Genomic DNA, 13953 nt, shown 5'->3' on the forward strand with positions numbered 1-13953 from the left:
GTGAGATGGGTGCCTGGCAGCCAGTAAGCACTCAGTAGGTATTCAACACCAAGTCCAAGGGCTTGAAGCAGTGTTTCGTGATAATAAAGAGCGAGCACACACCCAGCACCTGCTGCTGCCTGGCCCTGTTCTAGTAGTTGCACTTTTATGGATTTATTTGCTCCTCCCAAAAAGCCGGTAAGATCACTCCTGGGTGTACGCTCAAGAGAAATGAAAACCTATGTCCCTGCAAAAACTGGTCCATGAATGTTTACGGTGGCGTCACTGGTAACAGCCAAACAATGGAAACAAGCCGATGTCTGTCAACTGATGAATGGACAACACGGATGTGATACAATAACAACAGAATATTATTCGGCCCCAGAAAGGAATGAAATTCCAACACCTGCTGCAACATGGATGAACCTCGAAGACATGATGCTCAGTGAAAGAAACCAGACACGAAAGGCCGCAGGCTGTATGATTCCATTTACATGAAATGTCCAGAGCTATAGACACAGAAAGTAGATCAGTGGCTGGCAGGGGGTGGGATGGGGGGCGGGGCGAATGGGAGTGAGTGCTAATGGGCTCAGAATCCCTTTCTGGGGCGGCGATAACGTTCTGGAACTAGCAAGCAGTGACGGTGCCCAACCTTGGGAATATACTAAAAGCCACTGGAATGGATGCTTTAACAGGGTGAATTTTACAGTGTGTGAATTCTATCTCCATTTTTAAATTTTTTAAAAGAAGAAACATCTAGGAAACGGACGGTATTCTCTCCATCTTATAGATGAAGAAACCCAGGCTGAGAGAGATTAAAGGTAAATAATTCTCCAGATCCATGTTGGTACAGACAGTGGAGAAAGTAAAGACATGGGTGCACAGGGTGGGGTGCTCTTTCTCACACCTGGCAGAGTCATGGGCTTCTGGGTTTGCAACCCTTGTGCAGGCAAATCATTTCCTCTCTCTGGGTTAGGATGACTCCTAATCTAGAGCCCTCCAAGGCCCTCAAGGATCCTACAAGTCTAGGGCATTATTTATTCATATCTCTAAGGACAGCTGTGCCCATTAATAAGTGATGACTCTAACGGCACCACAGGGGGCACTGGCCCTCTCCCAGGTGCATGAGAGGAAACCGTTCGGCGTGTCCAAGCCCCAGCCCTCCACGTGGATGGCTCGGCTGCCAGGGCAGGGGGCTCAGCAGCCCATGTCCTCCTAAGAAGGTGCCACCAGAAGCCCACTCCATTAGGCGGGAGGGTCCCTTATTCACCAGACGGAAAGATTACCTCGCCAGGCTAGAGGTACCTGTCCCTTGCCAGGAGGAGCCCCTAAGGGACGACAGAACCCCACTCCTCCTGGGAAGATCTCTCGTGGACCCCTCTCCCCCTGCCCTGGAGCAGCAGGACCTCACTGGGCTGCAGCTGCCCACAGCTGAGCCGCTTTCTCTGCGCACAGAAGGTCCTCACGGCTGTCCTCCAATAGTGCCCCTCTGCACCAGCCCTGTTCTCAGACACGGGGCCAACCTGCACCGATGCGTTAGAGGCCAGACAGAGAGAGGGAGAGACAAAGGTACAAACAAAGCGTCAGATGGGCAGAAAAAAAGAGAGAAGGGAAGGGCAAGGAAAGACTCAGGTTGACAAAGAGCCCCAGAAGGAGGCTGGAGGCAGAGCTGGGAAAGAAGGCAGCGAAAGAAAGGAAGAACGAGAGATGAATGAGAACAAGGAGCGCCTCAAACCAGAAGCAGAGAAGAGAGGAGACCCAGTAGGGGCCTCCGTTCGGGGTCCTCATCGGTGGGAGGTGGGGGGCGTCTTCCCCAGGAGCCCCCAGGGAGGCCTCAGCGGAGGAAGCAGGCTGGTCAGCCTGGGGGCGGGGCCTGGGAGTGCCTCTAGTCGGGCCAGGTTGCCATGGCCACAGAGACAAAGAGAGTCGCTGATGAGATGCCCGGATGGTTCCCCAAGAGGGGCCCCAGCCACCCACAGCCTCAGAGGAGCCCAGCCTCTCTCTAGGACCTGCTTAACCAGGGCTCCAAAGTGCTGGCCAACCACACCTCCAGGGGAGGCCTGCAGGTCGGGGCCTATCCAGCTGCCTGGGCTGAAGCGTGAAAATCACGGCCCAGGCAGGGTCAGTGAAGAGACGGTCCCCAGCAACCCAGACCCCTCCAGCTAACACTAAGTCGTCAACCTGCCTCGGCCTCAGTTTCTTCATCCATTAAATGGGGAGAAGACCCCTCAGCTTGTCCTAGAGCTGTCAGGGGCCAGGAGCTTGTATGGAGAGACCCTGCACACCTCCTCCTGTGTGGGGAAGAGCTATTTCCCCCTTTAATATCCAATCCGTTCAAGACTTGCGTTTTCGTAAGATGCACTAAAAATGAATTATTTGAAAAGCGAAAAGACCACAAGCCTAAGTTTTTCAGTATTGGACTACGCTGGCATAAAATTACTCTGTGCAACTGTATAGAGGTTTGCCTCACACAAAGCACACCCTGAGTTGGCCTGTCAGCCCAGGTGAGCCCCCACGAGCCCCCAGGAAGCAGGTGCTATAGCCCGGGCGTGAGGCGGGGCTCAGAGTGCCTACGGCTTCTAGCAGCCTGGGGTCCAGGCCCAGCTCTGCCACCTCCCAGCAAAGGACCTCACCCCTCTCTGTGCCTTGGTTTCCCCACCTGCCCTGTGGGAAAACCACTAATGGTATCTCCAGGGGGTTCTGGGAGGGGATTCAGCGACTTAATCAAGTGAAACTCTTTCATTTCTGTAACTGACGAATTGAAACCCTCACAACATGCTGGTTATTTCCATAAAACATCATCAAATGTCAGCGGACATCGTTGCTGTAATTCTTCATCTCCTTAGCCTCACCGACCAGCCACCGCCCGAGGCGTCAAGTAGCTACCTGATGACCGGGGTTCCCTGCATGCTGCCCGGCAAGAACCCTCCATCTGTGAGAGCAAAGGCTCAGGCCCACTGAAACCCAGCTCAGCCCAGACCCGCGCCTGGCACGTGGAGGGCGCCCCCGGAACAGGGAGAAACGCGAACTCAAATCCTGGCTCTGCCGCGGCTTTGCTGTGTGAACTCAAGCAAATGACTTGACCTCTCTGGGCCTCCATCTCCTTATCTGTGCTATGGGAACACAATAACGATGTCCTCGCCCAAGTGCACAGAGAGGCCCAGACAAGGGCGTTAGAGGCCAGGCTTCTGCTGAGCACCCTCGACTGCACAGGGCAGGCCCCACATCCGCAAATGAGGAGGCTCAAATTGTCAAAAGTGCAGAAGCCGAGAATTCCTGATACAGAAGACCAAGAACTCCCTAGATGCCCCCCAAGAGGAGACTAGACCTAAACTCCAGTATAACGGCCCCACACCAGCAGGCAGAGTTAGAAGGAACGAGCTGCGACCATGTATAACAACATGGAAAAGATCACCCAGGGGGGACTGGGGGGCTCAGTCGGTTGAGCATCAGACTTCGGCTCAGGTCATGATCTCGCTTGTGGATTCTAACCCCGCGTCGGGCTCTATGCTGACAGCTCAGAGCCTGGAGCCTGCTTCTGATTCTGTGTCTCCCTCTCTCTCTGCCTCTCTGCCCCTCCCCTGCTCACACTCATGTCTCTCTCTCTCTCTCTCTCTCTCTCTCTCTCTCAAAATAAACATTAAAAAATAAAAGAAAGAAAGAAAGAAAGAAAGAAAGAAAGAAAGAAAGAAAGAAAGAAAAAGAAAGAAAGGAAAAGGTCACCCAGACATACACGTTCCGTGAACAAAGCCGCCACAGGATGCGAGGGAATCACAGCAGTTTCCGTTCAGGGAGCAGGTGAGGGAGGGAGCTGGAAGCCAGCCCCGGGAGCCAGGCTCCAAAGCCTGCAGCTGTAACTACCTGCTGCACAGCCTCAGCCTCATGGCGCCTTTTACTCACACACGTGCACACACGTAAAAGCACGCCCTGTCACTGTCACATTTCAGCTTTGTGTGTGTCAACAACATGAGCACAGGGAAAGAATCTGGAAGGCGGCAGAGCAGATGAGTAACAAGAGAAACTGGAGGTGAGGGCGACCAGGAAAGGAAGGGACGTGTTGCCTCGTCTGTAAGGGTTTAGCTTTCTGCGGGGAGGTTGCGTTCCTATCCGTCACGTAGTTAAGGATGAACGAAAAACTGTGAGTGCATATACCCTTTAACCCAGAAATTTCATTCCAAAACAAACAAACAAAAAAAAAAACCATAAACCTACAGGTCTGAAGGGACCCGTGTCTGCCGTACATCATTTGTAACGGCAAAAAAAAAAAGGGAACAACCTCAGTGTCCATCAAAAAGGGATTCGCTTCAAAAAAAAAATTTTTTTTAATTTAAAAATAAATAAATAAACAAACAAACCAGCACAACCATCCGGTGAATTCCCTGTCCTGCTAGGGAACTACCTCCCTGACACAGGATGGAAAGGGGGACAAAGCCAAGTGCGGAGACTTGAGCACAGGGGGCCATCTCCTGTGTAACCAGCGGGGCAGGTCTAGACTATCGAAGGTCCTACGTGAAACCAGGGCCAGCGGCTGGCTCCGATTTCTGTAAGTCTATTTATTTAGAGCAGTTTTAGGTTCACAGCAAAACAGAGCAGAAGATACAGACTTTTCCCCTATGCCCTCTGCCCCGGCACAGGCACAGCCTCCCCCGCTATCGGGGACATGTGTGCGACCCTGCGCTGACGCAGTCCGAGCACCCGGGGTCCGAGGTTTACGTGAGGGCTCGCTGGGGGCGGTGCGCGCTCGGTGGGTGCGGACGAAGGCAGGATGGAGGCCTCCTTCACCGCGCTGTCACACGGAGTAGCTTCCCTGCCCGAGAGTCCTCCTTTTCATCTGCTCCCCAGCCCCCACCCCCTGGCAACCACTGAGCTTTTGATGTCTCAGCTTGGGGAGGCTGACTTTTCACTCTGCATTCGTTATGCCTTCTTGACTTGGACCGCGGGGATGGTTACATACACTACATGCGAATCAAACAAAAAACAAAAAACAAAGTCTTCATACAGCGTATGTAGCTTTATATACATACTTTCGGTCGTGTATACATGTATAGTTATAACGTTTTTAACTAAAAGATACCCAAAAAAAGCATACATGGCATCATTCCACTTTACATAAAGTTCAAAAACAAGCGAAACGAATCTTGATGATAGAAATGTGAACAGTGGGGGCACCTGGATGGCTTAGTCTGTTAAGCGGCCGACTCTTAATTTCAGCTCAAAGTCATGATCTCAAGGTTCGGGGGATAGAGCCCCATGTCAGGCAATGAGCTGACAACGCAGAGCCTGCTTGGAATTCTCTTTCTCCCTCTCTCTGCCCTCCCCGCCTCACTCTCTGTCTCAAATAAATAAATAAACATTAAAAAAAAATCAAGAGCACCCAGGTGGCTCAGTTGGTTGAACATCCAACTTAGGCTCAGGTCATGATCTCACAGTTCATGAGTTGGAGCCCCGCATCAGGCTCTGTGCTGACAGCTCAGAGCCTGGAGCCTGTTTCGGATTCTCTATCTCCCTCTCTCTCTGCCCCTCCCCCACTTGTGCTCTCTCTTTCTCTCTCTCAAAAGTAAATAAACACTAAAAAAATTTTTTTAATCAGAAGAGTGGATACTTTAGGGGACACTGATGGAGAGGGCCCCTGTCTGGGCGGCAGGCAATATTTGCTATCCAATGCGGGTGTTGGTTATATAGATAAATCATATGTAAAAATTTACCAAGCCCTACATTTAATGTTGTATATTTCGCATGTAAAATATGCCTTAAAATTTTTTAATTAAAAATTTTTAGGGGCACCTGGGTGGCTCAGTCGGTTGAGCCTCCGGCTTCGGCTCAGGTCAGATCTCACTTTCGTGGGTTCGAGCCCCGCGTCGGGCTCTGTGCTGACAGCTAGCTCAGAGCCTGGAGCCTGCTTCTGATTCTGTGTCTCCTTCTCTCTCTGACCCTCCCCCTCTCATGCTTTGTCTCTCTCTGTATCAAAAATAAATAAAACATTAAAAAAATGTTTTAAAAAAAATTTTTATGAGAGGAAAATACAAAGGTCTAGTCACGGTGAGAAGGGGATTTCTAGAGAGCCCCCAAGTTCTATCATCTCCCATTCCCAGAGGGAACTCTTTGCCTGAGGCCCTGGGAGGGGACCGAGCTGGGGTCGAGGCCCCCCCTCCTCAAACCCCCCCCCAAAGAGGCAAAACGGGAATCAAACTGGCCTTTGTGGCTGGGTCCAGCAGAGCAGGACAAAGGGCCAAATGACGGCCCCCTGCTCCCCCCAGGTCCCCCAGGACACTGCCGCGCATTCATGTTGGAGGCTGGCCATTTCCCCAGGGCTCCAGCCGGAGCTGGGAACAATATCCCCTTTTACCACCCCCTTGTCTCCCACTTCCGCATTTAATTGCAAGTTCATGGGTATTAAGTGGCCCATACAGCTGACCTAGCTCCCGCTCCCCACCCCGCCCCCCAAAAGGGAGGCCCACAGCGCGGTCTCTGTTCACTGCCCCTGTGTGTGCCCGCTCCTCAATGATCTCCCCAGAGAGAAAAGAGAAAGAGCCCCCCGCGCCCCTCCTGTCGCCTTCCTCAAACAGCTCTGTTCTCACCCAGAAAGCGCTGCTTTGCAAACCGAGCTGCTCTTGGCCCTGGCGCAGGGGCACCGGGCCCTGGAATGGCACCCTCTGTCCCAGCGTGCCAGGCCACTGGCACGCTCACTTTGTGCCTCACTGTGACCCCACTTGATGCCTGAGGAAACTGAGGCCCGAGGAGGGTCAGGGCCTCGGGCCAGCCAGGCCAGCGCGAGGAGCCTTGAGACTCCTCTGCCTGGATACACCCTGACCCTCCCTAAGTTGCCTTCTTGCCCCCCCACTCGAGGCAGTGGCCCAAGCCTTCGACCCTCAACCTCTTCTCTATTGTCAAAACCCCAGGGACAACCGAGCTCCCCTAGTGACCTTCAGGGGTTGGAAAGAGGTTACATAAGCCAACCTCCTGCCCCTCACATGAACTCGCTTTTGCCCTCACTCCTTGCATCCTCACCTCCAGAATACCCAAGCCTGTCCCTCCTAGTCCTGAAAGTCTCCACCCCACCTCCTCCAGGAAGCCTTCCAGGTCAGACTAGTCAAGGCGAAATTTCCCATCCACTGAAGAGCCACGCGACCCACACTCCTGCAGACAGGAATTCAAGTCTGAGCCAGTTCTATCGCCATCCTTCTCTCCACGCCGCCTCCGGACCTGGGCCACGGCCATCCGCCCCCCACTGCCCCTGATCAGTCTTGTGCTCCTGCAGCCCAGTCTCCGCACTAGGACCTGAGAAACCCCTTCAAAAACATAAATGAGACCATTCTCCTGCCTGCAGAACTGGGAGGAGCCCTCAGCCCCTTACCTTTACCTGCACCACGCCCCCATTTCCCTCCTCACCTCCTGGCCTTGCCTCCCTCAACTCCAGCACCCCTGCAAACTCACCAAGTTCTCGCCCATCTCCAGGCTTCCCCAGCCCTTTCCTGCTCCTTCTCCTGGAGCCCTTACTCCAAACTGTCACACACGGACTCTGGCCAGTTATCCACGGCTGGCTCCTAGATCGAGGCCTTTCCTGAGCACCCAATTGCAGACAGAACCTCCCCTCCTCGGTAAAGATTAGGGACTTGATTAATTAATGAGAAATTGTTCCTATTCGTGAATTATATCTAAGTCCGGAGCAAGCCCACCCTCTGTTTCCATAAGCAGGTGCTACTGACGAGCTTTCAGGCTACTGGCTGAGGTCTCCCTGCCCCCCCTCGGTCTCCCCACCCCCACTTTGGTCTCCCCGCCCCAACTTGGTCTCCCCAGCAGGACAGGGATGGGCCTGCGCAGCTCCCGAAGCTGGAGCAGAGAGCGAGGGCCTCCCGCCAGGTGCTGGGCAGGGACGGAGAGCGGGGCAGCGCCCTGGGACTGAGCAGGCCTACTCCTCCACTGGCCAAGCCTTCCTCCCCTCCGAAGGTCCGGCTCAACCAGGGTGCCGCAGAGCCGACCCTACCCGGGTCAGAATCACCCGCTCCCTTTCCATGTTCTTAGCTGGCAAATCACTGACTGGTACAACACGGTGGTCAAGAGCAGGGCTCTGGGGCCGGGTGGCCCGGGATGGAGTCCTGGCTGCCTCTAACAAAGACTCTTTTATAAACTCTGCTAACTGTGTGAGCCTCTCCGTGCCTCAGTTTCCTCCTTCTTAAGAAGGAGCCCTATCTCCCAGGGTGGTTATATAGAACTGAAGGGGTGAAGAACCTCCAAACTGACATTTCTCAAACTGCAGGATGCTTGTGACTCAGATACAGCAGGTCTGGGCCGGGCCCGGGCTCCCATGTCCACACTGCCGCTCCCTGGCGCACACATGGAGGCCGGCGAGGACCTGAAGGGCACATAGCAAGTGCTCAATAAAATACACCCGCTACCGTGGTTATTATCTGGCTAAATTGGATTGAAGAGAGCTATGTGCTTGTTCCTCCTACTGGGCATGAGCTGAAATCGTTTCAGATCTGTGCAAAACCCTGCCTTAAATCTGGAAACAGAAACACAAAAAATTTTCATTTCAATTTAAAAGAAACAGCATACACCACTTCTTGAGTGCCCCCATATTTTCTCTGGTTTAACGCTCAGTACCCACCCCCAGCACACTGGGCTGGCGGAGGCGGAGTCTCTCTGCACAGAGACCCCTCAGAACCGCCAGGCGAGCTGTTGCCCTCCGCCCCCAGGAGGACATGGGAACAGGACTGACAGCAGAAGGAGACGGAAATTCACTTCTGCAGCCGGGCCCACCTGAGCACGCGGTCTGTAGCATCGTCAGAACAGAGCAAGGTTTGGGGCGCCTAAGTGGCTCAGTCCGTCAAGCAGCAACTTCGGCTCAGGTCATGATCTCACGGTTCGTGGGTTTGAGCCCTGCGTTGGGCTCTGTGCCGACAGCTCAGAGCCTGGAGCCTGCTTCCAATTCCGTGTCTCCCTCTCCCTCTGACCCTCCCCTGCTTGCTCTGTCTCTCTTTGTCCCTCAAAAATAAATTTAAAACATTAAAAATTTAAAAAATAATAATAGAGCAAGCTCGCGAAACCCTCTGTGTGTCCGAAGAAACATGAGCGGATTGTAAGTAAAATACTTCAAGCCCGATCATCTAGGGACCTGGTTTTGTCTTACGTGCATTTTGCTGATACAGCCTGTGCTGCAGGGTCCTCCTGGGGACCCCAGTGGGAGGCCCCGTCTAGAGAGGCTGACCAGCCTGTTGGGGCCCCACTGGTGGGTGGGCTTTCCGTCCACCCTCAAGAGGACCAGTGAGGGACCGGCCAGGTCGAAACCCAAGAAAGCGTCCAGCAGAGCCTGGCTCGTGTGGGAGGAGGGAGGGTGCCCCAGCCACGCCGCATCTAGACAGGATCTTGCTCTAATCTGCCTCTGCACCAGGGGCCTGGGGGAGCTTTGATGTGGTGGCGGACGGAGCCAGCTGGACTCCGAGCAGCCGGGGGAGGGGAGGCCCTGCAAGGCCCGAGGTCCAGCTTTCAGGACCTCTCAGTTTCTCCCCAGTCCACTTGGGCCCCCGGACAGTCTCAGCACAGCCACTGCGCCGAGCCCTTTGCGATCACGATCTCACTGAAACTTCACAAAACCCTCTGAGGCAGGTACAACTATTGCTCCCCAAGGAGGAGGCAGGGAAACAGAGGCACAGAGAGGCTAAGTGACCTGCTCAAGGTCACACAGGGGGAAGTGGCAGAGCCGAATCCAATCTCAGCCTGACTGACACCAGAGTCCTAGACTTACTCGGAAGCACTTTATCAAGGAGGGTGACCAACTGTCCCAGTTACCGGGGACTGAGGACTTTTTGTTTCGAAACCAGGACAGTCCTAAACAAACCAGGGTAGTTGGCCACTGTGTTTACCCCTCCGCCTGTCAATAGAATAAAGACAAGAGCAGCAGTAGCCCCAGGTAACAACCACTGAGCCCTTACGCGTGCCAGGCCCCCGTGCAAAGCCTCAGCACGCTCTTCCCGGAATGCTCACGGCCCTGCCCCTCCCCCACCACGTGGCCATGGAAGCAGAGGACCATGGAGGCTAGAGAACGTGCCCACGGTCAGCCCCAAGTGCAGGGAGCCCGGGCGCACCGAGGGCAGAGGTGGCCCGGCTCTCCGCGTCTTCTAAGGCTCTCAGCGCCAAACGAGGGCCCCAGGAACCACGGTGCACTTTCAACGTTCACCTTGACCAGATGCGTGCCTTTCACATGTGCGACCAGCAACCAAACTGCTGTGCATGCAACTGGTTTCGGGGTTTTTCTTTTTCCTTAAGTTTATTTATTTTGAGAGAGAGAGAGAAAGAGAGAGAGAGCAACTGAGCATGAGCAGAGGAGAGAGAGAGAGAGAGAGAATCTGAATCCAAAGCAAGCTCCATGCTGTCAGCACAAAGCCCAACGCAGGGTTCGAACTCACAAACCAGGAGATCATGACCTGAGGCGAGATCAAGGGTCGGACGCCTAATCCACTGAGCTGCCCAGGCACCCCCCAGAGAATTTCCAGAAGTCCTTTCACGGCCGCCATTCACTAACCGGGTGGTGTCTGGGCTCAATTCTCTCAACTGCACAAAGGGGGTGATGAGGTGCTCTCGTGGCACCACGGGGAGCATCCACGATGCCCCCAGCCGCAGGGCTGGGGACACAGCCTCGCTGCGCGTCAGAAGGACACACTAGATACACATCAGCCACTAGGAGCCAGTGGTCATGGTGCTGAGTGTTTATTACCATCAAGAGCAGGGCCGTCTTTCCTGGGGACCGTGGGGCAGAGAAAGGCATGCCCCTCTTTCAGCAGCTCAGCCTGTAGGAGAGGTGACATCAAAGGTCAGGCCCAGCCCCAGGTTCTCCCTCTGAGAAGGGGACCCCCAGCCCCCCACCCCGCACCTCCAGCATCAGCCACTTCCTTAGTAGCAAACCCACACTCGCCAGGAGGCAGCAGCCAGCAGGGTCCTAAAGCCCTCCTCCACTGGAGCCCGTGGCATGTAGCCCTCGGTCAGTGAGAGCCAAGGCCACGGCTTCAGCTCCACTGACACTAGCTTTTTACTCAGCCTGAACCCGCCACTCCTCTGCGCCCCCCCTCCTCCAGGACTACTTTCCTCACAGCACTCAGAGGGAATCTCCTTTTCTTTGAGAGAGAGAGAGAGAGCGCGAGAGCATGTGCACCTCAAGCAGGCTCCAAGCTCAGCCCTGAGCCCCACGTAAAGCTCAATCCCACAACCCTGGGATCACGACCTGAGCTGAAATCAAGAGTCGGACACTCAATGAACTGAACCACCCGGGGGCCCTCAGAGGGGACTCTTCTAAAAGATAAGTCACAGGGCTCCTAGGTGCCCCAGTCTGTTAAGTGTCTAACTCATTTTTTTTAATATTTCTTTATTTTCAAGAGAGCGCACAAGCAGGGGAGGGGCAGAGAGGAAGGGAGACAGATGATCCAAAGGAGGCTCTGTGGGGTCAGTAGTGAGCCTGATGCGGGGCTCGAGCTCATGAACCGTGAGATCATGACCTGAGCCGAAGTCGGATGCTCAAACTCATTTGCCATGCAGGCGCCCCATTTCCGACTCTTGATTTCAACGCAGGTCATGATCTCACAGTTCATGAGTTCAAATCCCACATCGGGCTCTGTGCTGACAGCTCAGAGCCTGCTTGAGATTCTCTCTCTGCCCCTCCCCTCCTTTCTCTCTCTCTGTCTCTGTCTCTCTCTCTCTCAAAAATAAACAAACTTAAAAAAATTAAAGGTAAGTCACTCACTACGAACTTCCGGGCCTTGAACCCCTCCCCTGCTCTTATGACAGAAGGCCAGCCCCTCACCTTGGCCCTGTGTGACCCGACTCCCACCAGGCACCTCAGATCTCCTCTCCCACTCACTCTGCCTTCACTCACTCCATCCCAAAACTGGTCCAACTCATACCTGCCTCAGGGCCTTTGCACGGGCCATTCCTGCTGCCTAGAACACAGCACCTACTGCCTTTCTTCTCATGGGTGACATTTCAACATGCAGGTTCTATCTCAAGTCACCTAACTCAGCAGACAGGCCTGCCCTGATCATCGAATCCAAAACAGCCCCCAGCACTCCAGCTCAAACCCCCATATCCCCATATTCACCGGGCTTGTCACTTGCAGGGGTTTTCTGACTTCTTTATTGTCCATCTCCTCCCACTCAAGTGTCAGATCTCCGACAGCAGGGATTTGGGGTTTTTTTCCCCCAACTGCTGCTTCCCCAGTGCCTGGCTGGTGCAAGACTAAGACGTTACTTGATATTTGCTGACAGTATGAAGACAGCAGAAAACAAGATTCCTGGAGCTTACAGTGTATCTAACATAGTGTGAATCACCCATTCCCTGTGACGGGGGCTCTGATAACAGACAGGCAGGCCTGAGAGCCAGCCCAGGGGGAGCTGACCCAGACTGGGGCGCAGAGAGGGGGCGGGCCAGGAGGGCTTCCCTGAGAAGGTGCTGTGAACGCTGCCACGCGGAGTGTGGTGCCCAGGCCAGCAGCACGTGCCTCCCCACCCCGACGTCCTGCCCCAGGACCTGTACGCCACTCAGGCCTCCAGGTAGTTCACGCGTACAGTAAGATTTGAGACGTCCTGGATGGGTGGGTAATAGCAGGCCAGTCTGGCGCAGGGCGTCCCTGGGAACCAAAAGGCCAAAGTAAGTCTATGAAGCCACTCGTGTATAAAACACGGCTTCCCAGCACCGCGGGCTAGAAAGAGCCCCAGGCCCTTCCAAGGACCCTGAGCATCCTTCCTCCCTCAGGCCTGAAACAGGATCTGAGAAGCCCACAACCAGCATGTGCAGGAGGGGTGGGCGAGGGGGGACAGGAACCGGACAGATTTGTGTGGCAGACTCCCCGAGAGCCGCACCATCTGGAGCCCCTTTGTGATACAGGCGAGGGCGGACGGTGGGAAGGCAGAGAGCCAGGAGTCCTTATAAAGTGTGCGGCGATGGGGCCAAGGAGGTGCACGTGGGAAGAGACAGGGACCACCTGTCCCCAGGAAACCTGCCGTGCCCCCACCCCACCTCCCAACTACCTGCAACAGACAGGGCCATGCACCCAAAACCCGCTGAGAATACACAGGAAATCCCCCTGTTCAGCAGCTCCCAGAAATGTGACCTCCTGAAAGCCAAATCCTGAGTCCTGATCTTGGTGTATGTGGTTATGGAGGAGCTGAGCCTCTCCTCCGTCTACATGACAAACATATGACCCAGGCCTGACCAGAGTTCTGGGCCCCTGGATGGGCAACCCTTGGTTCATGGATGGACATATGCCCTAAGGGTAAGCCAGGGAGCACCTGGGTCCAGCTATGCCTGAAGCCATTGCTCTTAAGTAACCCATAAAAGTGGTTTCTTTCACTTGAGACCCTTTGAGTTGGGGGTTCCGTCATTTATAATCCAAAGGGTCCTGACTGATATATCTTGATATATCTGCTGAAACACTCACCACTCTTTAGTGTCATTACTTAGGCGTCCACTCTCCCCCCTGGATTGGGCCTCCCTGAGCACGCACACCCCGGCATCCATATATTATATATCAAGTCCTGATACATAATATAATCTCAGAAGATGAAGAACAATGAATGAATGTCCTTCCTTCCTTCACTCTAGAAATATTCACTGAGTGCCCACTTGGTGTTGGGTACTGCTTTAGGTCTGGGAACAGCAGGGAACAGGAGAGATAAAAATCCTCGCCCTCCAAGAGCTCAAATTCTAGTGAGTGGAGTGCTCACTTCGGCATCACATATACTAAAATTGAAACGATACAGAGAAGATTATTATGGCCCCTGCGCAAGGATGACACGCAAATTCGTGAAGCGTTCCATATTTTTATGTACCCATGGGATACAGAAATGCTGATGCATAGGGGCACATGGACCCCAATGTTCATAGCAGCACTGTCAACAATAGCCAAATCATGGAAAGAGCCTAAATGTCCATCACCCGATGAATGAATCAAGAAGATGTGGTATATATATATATATATATATATAT

General features: G+C 53.9%; 1 protein-coding gene and 1 non-coding gene across 2 annotated transcripts in view; one reads left to right on the forward strand and one right to left on the reverse strand.

Moving 5' to 3' along the window:
• Window positions 1-13953, reverse strand: part of PREX1 (phosphatidylinositol-3,4,5-trisphosphate dependent Rac exchange factor 1) — a 169586-nt gene that overhangs the window by 136315 nt on the left and 19318 nt on the right. The window lies entirely within an intron of this gene.
• On the forward strand, window positions 13684-13790 carry LOC115275543. The gene has a single exon (XR_003901614.1). It is a non-coding gene; the product is annotated as a U6 spliceosomal RNA (small nuclear RNA).

Source organism: Suricata suricatta, chromosome 12 (genome assembly GCF_006229205.1).
Source record: "Suricata suricatta isolate VVHF042 chromosome 12, meerkat_22Aug2017_6uvM2_HiC, whole genome shotgun sequence".
Taxonomy (NCBI): Eukaryota; Metazoa; Chordata; class Mammalia; order Carnivora; family Herpestidae; genus Suricata; species Suricata suricatta.